This window comes from Lithobates pipiens, unplaced genomic scaffold, assembly GCF_037356315.1.
Source record: "Lithobates pipiens isolate NorthernLeopardFrog02 unplaced genomic scaffold, aLitPip1_a1.2 Scaffold_13, whole genome shotgun sequence".
Lineage (NCBI taxonomy): Eukaryota > Metazoa > Chordata > Amphibia > Anura > Ranidae > Lithobates > Lithobates pipiens.
Genome location: NW_027507718.1, coordinates 463758331 through 463769293, shown reverse-complemented (window position 1 = coordinate 463769293; position 10963 = coordinate 463758331).

The following is a 10963-nucleotide window of genomic DNA, read 5'->3' as shown; positions in this document are numbered from 1 at the left end:
AAATAAAAACTGCAGAGGTGATCAAATAGCACCAAAAGTAAGCTATTTGTGGGAAAAAATAAAATCCATTTTGTTTGGGAGCCACGTCGTACGACCCTGCAATTTCAGTTAAAGCGACGCAGTGCCGAATCGCAAAAAGTGTTCTGGTCTTTGGCCAGCCAAATGGTCCGGGGCTTAAGTGGTTAATGTTTTAAACTTTTTTTTTTAAGGATTTTTTTTATCGTTGTAAGTTTTTTTTTCACATACTCCCATCAGAGTAGTTTACTGTCACCATAGTGACACAGTACTACTCTGGGGGGAATCAAGGATTTATTTTTTATACTGTTATTGCTTATAACAGTGATGATCATTTTTATAAGCAATAGTTTTAACTGTCATTAATGGCTTTCATTACTGACAGCTTGCACATGGTACAGGGTTCCATTCATGATTGTTTTGTTCAGATGTAATCATATGATTGCTATAATTGGTTGTAGCAATCACAGGATACCCCAGCCACTTACAGCCAGTATGTCGCGGTGCCTGCAGGCGCTCACAGTAAATATAGTTTTGGTTTGTGGCAATTCGTTAAATATTGATTGAAATGGGGATGTCATTTTATGTTTTTGATTAAAAGTGAGCGTTACGCTAAGCCCTTGTACACACGGTCAGACATTCCGACAGAAAATGTCCGATCGGACCATGTTGTCGGATAATCCGACTGTGTGTGGGCTCCATCGGACTGTTTCCATCGGAATATCCGACGGACAAAGTTTTAGAGCTGGGCTATACTATAAAACATGATCCGATCAGACTTTGTCCGATTGTGTGTAGAGAATTCCGATCAGACAAAGTGCCATGCATGCTCAGGTCAAATTCCTAGACCAAAGCTATTGGCTACTAGCCTGAATGTAGTCCCGTCGTAACGAAATAACGTCGTCACATTACGTACAATCGGATTTTCCGACAACTTTGTCCGACCATGTGTATGCAACACCAGTTTCGTACAAAATCCATCAGACAAAATCCGATGGATTTTATTGTCGGAATGTCCGACTGTGTGTACAAGGGCTAACACATCGCTTCTGCACATGTAAATACATTTCCACCTTCTGGGTTTAAACCATATCCTCCATTCAGGGAATTATCCTGCTACATCTCCCAAAAGACCCTCTACTTTTAGGCTGGGTTCAAACCATTGCAAATTGGATGTGGGTTCCCCACATCCAAATCGCAATAGCAGGAGATTTTGACCGGCTCTCTATGGAGCCGGTTCACATATCTCCAATGCAGGTCCAGTGCGATTTGCGTCTTTTGGTCCGTTACAGGTCCAAATTCAGCCCAAAATTCGGGCTGAAATCAGACCTGAAATGGTGAACGGAGATGCTCCGGACCCCTGCTGTGTCCCGCATGCAGCTCATATGTGAACTCAGCCTTAATGGGGTTGTAAACCTTCCTGGTTTTTCACCTCAATGCATTCTATGCATTAAGGTGAAAAACCTCTTGCAGTGTAGCAGCCCCCCAGTCCCCTTGTTTTACTTACCTGAACCCTCTTTTTCTTGCACCGGGGACGAGCAGACCAGCTCTAGCCGGTGTCTTATGCCCTGATTGGCTAGATTGATAGCAGCGCTGCCCTTGGCTCCCACTGCTTTCAATCAAATCCAATGATGTGGGTGCCAGGGGGGCGGGGCCGAGTCATACATTCGACAGCTATGAACGCTGAATGCTGGACTCGAGAGCACGCACGCAAGGTAACCCCTCGGGGAAGCGCTTTCCCTAGGGGGTTATCTGATGTGGGGAGGAGCGAAGAGCAGGTTTGGGGCCACTCTGTGCAAAACGAGCTGCACAATGGAGGTAACTATGATATGTTTGTTATTTTAAATTTTAAAAAAAACGAACCCTTACAATCACTTTAATCTTTGGTTAACGGGACAAACAACTCCTGATATGGTCATCCAATGCTAAAAACCCACACAAAGATTGGATCCTGATGCCGTGTACACACGGCTGGATTTTCCGGCAGAAAAAGTCAGACGGAATAATTTCATCGGATATTCCGATCGTGTGTTGGCTTCAGCTGACTTTTTCTTTTGAAAATTCTGACGGACCTAGAAATAGAACATTCCTATCAGGAAAACCATTCGTCTGTATGCTGTTCCGACGGACCAGAAACGACCCAAGGGCAGCTATTGGCTACTGGCTATTGAACTTCCTTTTTCTAGTCCCGTCGTACGCGTCGTACATCACCGCATTCTAGACAATAGGACTTTGGTGTGATCGTGTGTAGGCAAGACCGTTTCAGCAGAACTCCGTCGGAAAAAAAACGTAAGAGTTTATTCTGACGGAAAAAAAAGCATAATTTGCCTTTTCGCGGCCCAGAGAGCAATTCTCAAAAATTGGAGCTCTTCATTCTGTCCAAAAATTTCACAGATTAAACATGAACTATTACTGCAGCTTCACAAAGAAAAAATCAATATGGATTTAAATCACCCGGCCGCAAAAAAAAAAAAAAACGCTTCCTCTCACGATGGGAAGCTTTCATACATTCAACTTTACCTCCAGATGCACTCAAGACTTTTTTCAGCTCTTTCGTCTATTACAAGGATCTCCAATCGCACTATGATAAGGATGACACCTTTGAAGATCACCCCCATCCTTTTCACTAAACCTCTATGGGACTTAAACCAGAATATCTACTTCTCACCCGCACACTGATCAGAAAATAACGAACAATTCTTCACTTTGCTAAAACCAAAACCTCAAATGCTGCATCTAGGGCAGTGATGGCGAACCTTGGCACCCCAGATGTTTTGGAACTACATTTCCCATGATGCTGCACTACACTGCAGAGTGCCATAGCATCATGGGAAATGTAGTTCCAAAACATCTGGGGTGCCAAGGTTCGCCATCACTGATCTAGGGGTAGAAATTGCAGCCACCTCCATTCTAGTTTGCCCCCATAGTTTGATCAACTTTCTTAGAAGATCCATCCAGTTCTTTAATGTTCTCAGTTAATTTCTACTTGATTTACTGCTGCATGTTTATGACTTTATCTTTTCATTTTGTCCCCCTCCACCACCACAGGGTCCCAGGGTATACAAGGGTATATTTTAATTTTCATACTTTTATCTCCATTGATAAAATGTCTATTTCAGGTGACACGGAGTTCCTCCTGACGTTCTCACCATACATCTGTATCACGTATTCTTCAATAGATTCTTTTGAAAAAAAAAAGTGAGCGTGGTCAGCAGGATGTCCCAAGATTTCATTTTGGAAATCTGGTCAGTTTACCCTAAAGGGGTTGTCTAGGCAAACAAAAATATCATAACTTCTTGTATGATTCCCAAAGGTTACCATTATGGTTGGAGATACACCGTACCCATCGAGTATTAGTACATAAAGCTCTTTACATCTGTCAAACACATCCTGTTAGCTTGGCAGTGACACACAACATAATCTCAAGGAAGACTTGATGGCAGATGCAGTGGATGTCAATGGCAGGGACACAAATTTTTCATGGCGTCAGACACCCGACTTCACAAAAGTCTCTTTCCCTTTACAACAAAGAGAGGAAAGGTGTTAATTGATTGTATTTCCACTTTATTTTAAAACAACATCCTTCCATTACACTGGAAATCTCCTTTAAGTAATCATTTCTTGGAAACGTCTCCAAAATCATTTGAAGGGTTTCATTCCCCTGAAAGAAAACATAAGAGCGGGTAATGACTTGTGAGCTCACGGCTATTTGTCTTTGTGTTTTCAGCGCTCTTTCATGTAAAATGCCAAGCTTTGATTAAGTATGCATAGAGCAAGCACACAACTTCATCCAGCTTTATTATGACTATACCACCCATAACATCTGCAAACATCTGCCTATTCCCTGCTCTCCCGGGTCTCCTGATTACTCCCTACGCAGACAGGAAACTCGATCGTATGTCAGAAGAGAAAACTGATTATTGTACCATTATTTACAGTCATCTCAGCTGGGGGAACCACTTGGCCTAATAAACCGCTCAGCCCGTCCTCCCAGGATACTTGTGTGGGCGGAGCTCGGCGGTTATGAGTCACAGATGTCATTGTGCAAAATGTTTAGAATCTGCAGGCTTTAAATTGCAGCATGTCTAACGTTATCCATGGGACAACAATTGCTGATGTCTTGTTCAGGGCTGCTGTTAAAAATCACAGGTCCCTGTACAGCCTACCTGACAGTGCCCCCCCCCACCCCCAACCCGAAAATATCAAACCTTTATTAGCAGACACACACATAACATAACTTACAAAATTCCTCATAAATTTAAAAGATACAAGTGTATTGATTTACTATGCTTCAGTTATGAATGAATACAGTACTGATCTCCCACTGTGTTAATTCAGAAAAGGAAGGGCCCAGTAAATTATATATTTACCAACCCCTTCCCCAGCTACACCCCCCCCCCCTGTGTGCCTGCAGCAGCTGGTGGGAGAGGGAAGCTGGTAGCACCTTAGGGGCACGCAGCAGGGAGAATCAGATGTGGGAAGGACAGGGACAGGGCCGTCTTTAAGGCAGGGAAAAAGTGGCAGCTGCCCTGGGCCTTGTCATTGTTGTGGGGCCCAAAACAGCTGCCTCATACTTGCCAACTATCCAGGTTTAAATAACCTTGTCCCTTGAAGTTTTATTCCTGTGCTGTGTCCCAATATCTCTGTGTGAAGTGCTGGTCCTAATGCTGCCCAGCTCTGCCCTATTGTTGTGTACGGATGACTCACCTGCAGACCCTGTGTTTACATGTAAATAACCGGCATTCGTATGTAAATAGCGGTGACAATACTGAGTAAATAGCTGCGGCTGGTGCCATTTATATGTAAATAAAGGTGGCATTCCTATGTATATCATGCTCCTCTGCTGTGAGGAGGTGATGCTGTAACCTCTAGCAACTAATCAGTGGGCAGTACTGAAATGCTGTAATTGCTGGCAACCAATCACAATTGCTGCCTGATCTGATACGGAAAACTGATTTTAACTCAATCTGCTATTTATTGTATGTCTCAGAGAAAGTGGAGAGGGAAATTGCTTGGGGGGGCCCCAAGAAAAATTTTGCCCAGGGTCCAATCTATATTAAAGACGGGCCTGGACAGGGAGGAGGATGATCTGTGAGATGCTGGTTCAATTACAGGAACAAGGTCCTGTGTTTCTCCCCCTGCAGCAGCTGAAAGTAGGCTGGTGGGAGAGGGGTAGAAACTGTCTTTCAGCTGCTGCAGGGAGAGACACACACAGAGTATCATTCCTCTAATTGCAACAACATCACACCGATCATCCTCCCTGTCCTGCCCACATCTAATTCCTCCTGTTGCCCGGTCCCTGTATAGGAGGACAGTGGTACTGCCTTATCAGCGGCCCTAGTCTTATTCAATTTTATTTACACTTTTATGTAAAACGTTGAAGTGGTTGTAAACCTCAGATATTAAATATGAACAAAGCATATCCCCCTATAGTGTTTCAATCCAGAGCACTAAGTGTCATTTCTGTCCACTTCCTTATTCCTCTGCTATCAGCATTAATCACTTCTTACAAGTTTTCCTAACACCAAGAGAAAAAGGTGACATGGGAGGGACCTCCAGGAGATTGACAGCCTCAGCTCTGTTCCTGAGTGCTGTGTGAAGGGGGGTGTGTCCCTTCCCTCCAATCAACACAAGCAAGATAGAAATTTGTATTTGAGTAAAATTTCCCAACGGTGTTTGTGGTTTTTCGTTCGGCAAAGTCCATTCATTCCAAAATCAAATATTAAAAGCAAACAAAATCTTGGAACTACTTTCAAAGGACGTTTGAATGTTCTGAGAATTTTCCTAGAAGTTTTTGTTTGAAATTCTACGAGTGTATACCCATCTTAGAGTCCTTTCACACTGATCAGTTTTTGATGAGATCTTGGTGTTTAAAAAGCTGAGACAAAATAGTATGAAACATGTATAAATCCTATGAAACTCTTCACACCAATGCATTGAATGCTGCATTTTTGGTGCATGTTTAAAAAGCGCACGAAAAAAGCCCCTCCCCATTTAAGTGAATGGAAATTGATCTAAGGACCCTTTTACACTGATCAGTTTTTCAGTTAAAAAAGCAGAAGAAAACTGCATCCCTTTAAATCATGGGTGCTCAACCTGTGGCCCATCCAGCTGCTGCAGAACTACAAGTCCCATGAGGCATTGCAAGCCACTAACAGTTACAAGCATGACACCCAATAGCAGAGGCATGATGGGACATATAGCTACGCAACACCTGGAGAGCCACAGGTTGAGCACCAATGCTTTAATTCCTATAGAACTCTTCACATCGGTCAGTTGCATTTTAGCTGTGTTTTTAAAAGTCCTGCTTGCTGTATTTTTGGTGCAAGTTTGGTGCGAGTTAACCACTTCTGAACCAGCCGCTGCAGTTTTACTGCAGCAGGTTGACTTGGCTGGGCAAATCGACGTTACCTTACGCTAATTTTCCTTTTGGCCACTAGGGGCGCACGTGTACACAGCGTGTGCCCGGAGCCGATGCGTATACCCGGTGGGCGCGATGACCGGCGAGCACCCGCGTTTTCTCGTGACAGAGCGAGAACCGGGATCTTTGTCTGTAGACACACAAATCCCAGTTATTTCAGGGGAGTAGAGACAGATTGTGTGTTTCTACTAAGAACACCGATCTCTCTCTACTCCTAGACAGCCCCACCCCCCCTACAGTTTGAACACAGTGAGGGAACACAGTTAAACCTTTGATCACCCCCTAGTGTTAACCCCTTCCCTACCAGTGATAGTTATACAGTATAGCACTGCTTGCTGTCAATGGTCCCAAAAATGTGTTAAAAATGTCCATTTTGTTCACCGCAATATCCCAGTCCTGATAAAAATCGCAGATCACCGCCATTACTAGTAAAAAAAATAATTTGTAATAAAAATGCCATAAATATATCCCCTATTTTGTAGACACTATAACTTTTTTTCACCAAAAATTTGTAGAAGAATACATTTCGGCCTAAACTGAGGGAAAAATATATTTTTTTGAAAAAAAAATATGGGATATTTATTATAGCAAAAAGTAAAAGATATTGTGTTTTTTTCAAAATTATTGCTCTTCTTTTGTTTATAGTGCAACACACACACACAGCCCCTCGCCCCCACAGTTAGAATCACTCCCTAGGACACACTGAACCCCTACAGTGCCACCTAGTGGTTAATCCCTTCACTGCCAGCCACAATATTATACAACATTTTTAATTGCACAGATCGCTGTATAAATGTGAATGGTCCCAAAATAGCGCAAAAAGTGTCCGATCTGTTCACCATAATGTCGCAGTCATGATAAAAAAAAAATTATTAATAAAAATGCCTTAAATGATCCCCTATTTTGTAGACGCTATAACTTTTGCGCAAACCAATCAATAAACGATTATTGCAATTTTTTTAACAAATATTTTTTTTTATATATTTTTGAGGGATATTTATTATAGCAAATTTAAAAAATAATGCGTTTTTTTCAAAATTGTCGTTATCTTTTTGTTTATAGCGCAAAAAATAAAAACCACAGAGGTGATCAAATACCACCAAAAGAAAGCTCTATTTGTGGGAAAAAAGGACATCAATTTTGTTTGGTTACAGTGTCGCACGACCACAAAATTCTAAGTTAAAGCTAGATCTCAAAAAATGGCCTGGTCATTGAGCAGCCAAATCTACCTAGGCTGAAGTAGTTAAATAAAACGCACCAAAAATGCAGCCTCAAAACGCGTCAGTTTCTTTGGATTTTCATCTCACCCAAGTTTACTGGCCAGCAGATCCTGCTAAATGATGCACATGATGGACTTTTCGTTACTTGCTTGATTTTATCATTCGTTTGTGAGTATGCCATTTTAACTATAAATTAATGTCAGTGTTATAAAGGTAATGCACAAGACTGGTGCACCCTCTGTTCTTGTTTTCTTTTAGAGTTTCTTCTTCTGGGTCCCGCTTGACCTGTTGAGAGTGGCAGCACAGCTGATGCAGTGGTGTGATTTGTGGAGATCTTCTTCCCTACTTACCCTCTGCAATCTTTTGAGCACAGGAGCATTTGTTTATTTTTGTATCGAGCTCCAGCTGTTTGACATGCTCAGCTCTGTTCGTGTGTGTTGTGCGGGGGGGGGGGGGGGGGGGTCCCTTCCCTCCAATCAGCTCTCAGAGCTCTCCACACTGAACTCTGCAAAGTGTAATTTCAGCTCCCTGCACCCTTTCTCCTGACAGCTGAGAAAAGCTTCAGAATTCGGCACTTTAAATAGATGTAGAGAAGAGAAGAGAAGGCTACAGATAAACATTTACTACTTATATAGGAGGATTTGTTTAATCTCTGTGTAGACCAACCACTTCACTGGGTACCTGTAAGGGTTTACAACCACTTTAAGGTGCGGGACAAGTGTGTAGCTTATATGAACCCATACTACTCCGCACATATGGTGGAACAATGGCACCATGAATCCCGGTGTCAGTAATTCAATTAGTGTCAGTGAACTTGTCCTTGGAGATGAAAAGCCTCTGCAGCTGACATGGGGAGGTCAGGATTTCTCAATCTGTGATCGAAGGAGCCGGTTCTATACAGCAATTCCCAGAAGAAAGCCTTACTGAAGGATTAAGTTATAGCAGACCCTTTAATTGCCTGCCCCGTGCTTCATAGGAGTGGAGTCATTATCGGGGTCATTATGAGAGCTTGTCACTGACACTGACTTCCAATCATTTCCAGAGCTCTCTGCTACTCCCTTCATCTATCAATGCTACTTTCCTACTTGTACTGAATGAATGTATAAACCGTCTACGTATCTCTGCCATGAGCAGTAATGTCTCCCTGGGGTTTATAATATATCCAGCTAGAGACCTGAAACCAAGCAATGACCCATCACTGCAATATTATCTTATTAAACCCGTGACAACAGCCTACGTGAATTAGAGACTGTGGTCACCTAATGTCCTCCGGGTATGTGCACTGGGTTACCTCACTTTGTCAGATGATTTTTTATTTTCAAGTAAGGGTTAAAGTATAACCTAAGAGTTAAAGTATAACCGAAGCAGTTTTTTTTCAAAATTGTCGCTCTTCTTTTGTTTAAAACAAAACTATGTTGAAGAACTACCTGTAGATACTAAGCCACATCCCAAAGTACAAAGTTTATTGATTACAAAAAGCATATAAATACACAAAATAAATGATTATAAAAGCAAAATGGATAGTTATGCTAAGATAATACATACAATACAGCTAGGTTCTGGAGCACATGGTTGGTCTCATAGTAGTAGGCCAACCAGGGTGCATGGGTTCTGAAAGCCCAACATGTTTCGGAATATATGCTTAAATGTTTAATTCCTTCTTCAGAGGCTGATTTGGAGCAAGCTGTATTATCTGGTAACAGAACAGCAAAAAAATCCAGTCAGAAAAAAAGTATATATGTATACAGTGGTACAATATAGGTATGCGGATATATAAACAGAAATAGGGGACAGCATGATGCATATAAGGGGCAGGCATTTGGAATCTGACAATACTTACAAAATGACTATCTTAAGTGAATTGTAGTACACATCAGGATTCACTTTAGGTAGAGTTTGTGTCTCTGTATCGTCCCATCGCACATTGGAAAAATCTGGGGGTATATGGAGAATATGTAGAAGCCACTAATGGCATGTGTTTCACCACAGTAAAGTTTTGATTTAACGCATCGGGGTAGAGCAAGTAGGGCATAAAGCACACCTGCCAACTAGCCCACGAGGATCAGTGAAAATGCAGATGACCCTGGAAGCAAAAAATGTATATGAATATATGTATAAAAAATTGTATAATTACCTACTGGGTATCTAGTGTGCAGAGACAGAGACACACAATGTGGATGTACTAGTTATATACATTTCATACTAGCACATGCACACAGGTACATATAAAGGAGATTTATCATGATATAGGCATAGAGAAGACAAGCTGTGCATGCGCAGATTGGTGTAAAAACTATGGTCCATAGCGCGGTTATGGGGCTGAGCCCAGAAAGAGTGCCCCGAGGTGACAAAGGCACCAGGGGGCCCCCGCGTGCCGGGGGGTTACAATGCAAAAAGTATAATGGCAGGACTGGTAACAGGCAATAAAACAAAGTGATGCACCACCTAAATGGTATAAAACAGAGATATAGTTAATAACAACAAGGAATGGAATACACATGTAGTATCAAACGAACACGTAAAAAATCTAAATGAACACTTGTGTTTCATACTATAAAGAGGACATTTATGGATGCATGGCAATAACCTGTAGAGCCAGGAAGACAGCAGGAAAGTGGGATAGAAAAAAAAATCCCTAAAAGGTGGCACAGGTGGGGGTAACATGAAATGACAAATATGCAAAGGCGCTATAGTTATATGAAGATAGACATGATGATACACGTGTCTCCAGATATATAGGTATCGTATGAAGTGGGAGAACATGTGGTCACATATCCTTCTCAAAACCTACAGATGAAAAGCCCTGTAAGAAGGGTTTAAAATTGAAGGTCTCAATTAAGCCATGTGGTGAGGTGTCTTTCAAGTCTGAGATTCATCTTAGATCACGTTGGAGGAGGAGTTTGTTAAAATTACCTCCCCGAGAGCTTGGATGTACTTGGTCCAGCACCAAGATTGTGACTCTAGGGAAATGGCCATTATGGATCTGTGCCACATGGGTTGCTGGTTTTCATGGCCCGAATGTGACGGTAGATTCTTTGCCACAATTTTTTGTATGGTTTTACCTATGTAGTAACAGCCACAATCACACTGTAGCAAATAAACAACCAGCATGGTCTGGCAGTTGGCAAAGTGCCTAGGAGTAAAGGTCCAGCCATTGGGCAATCGTGTACTTTTCCGAGTGTCCAGGTATTGACAGTAGACAAACAAGATATTTGGGGGGCACACTCTAAAAGATGAATCAAAGATGGTGCAGCCATAAGACTATACAACAGAACAAAATATTACAGTGCACACATGCAAAAAAGAT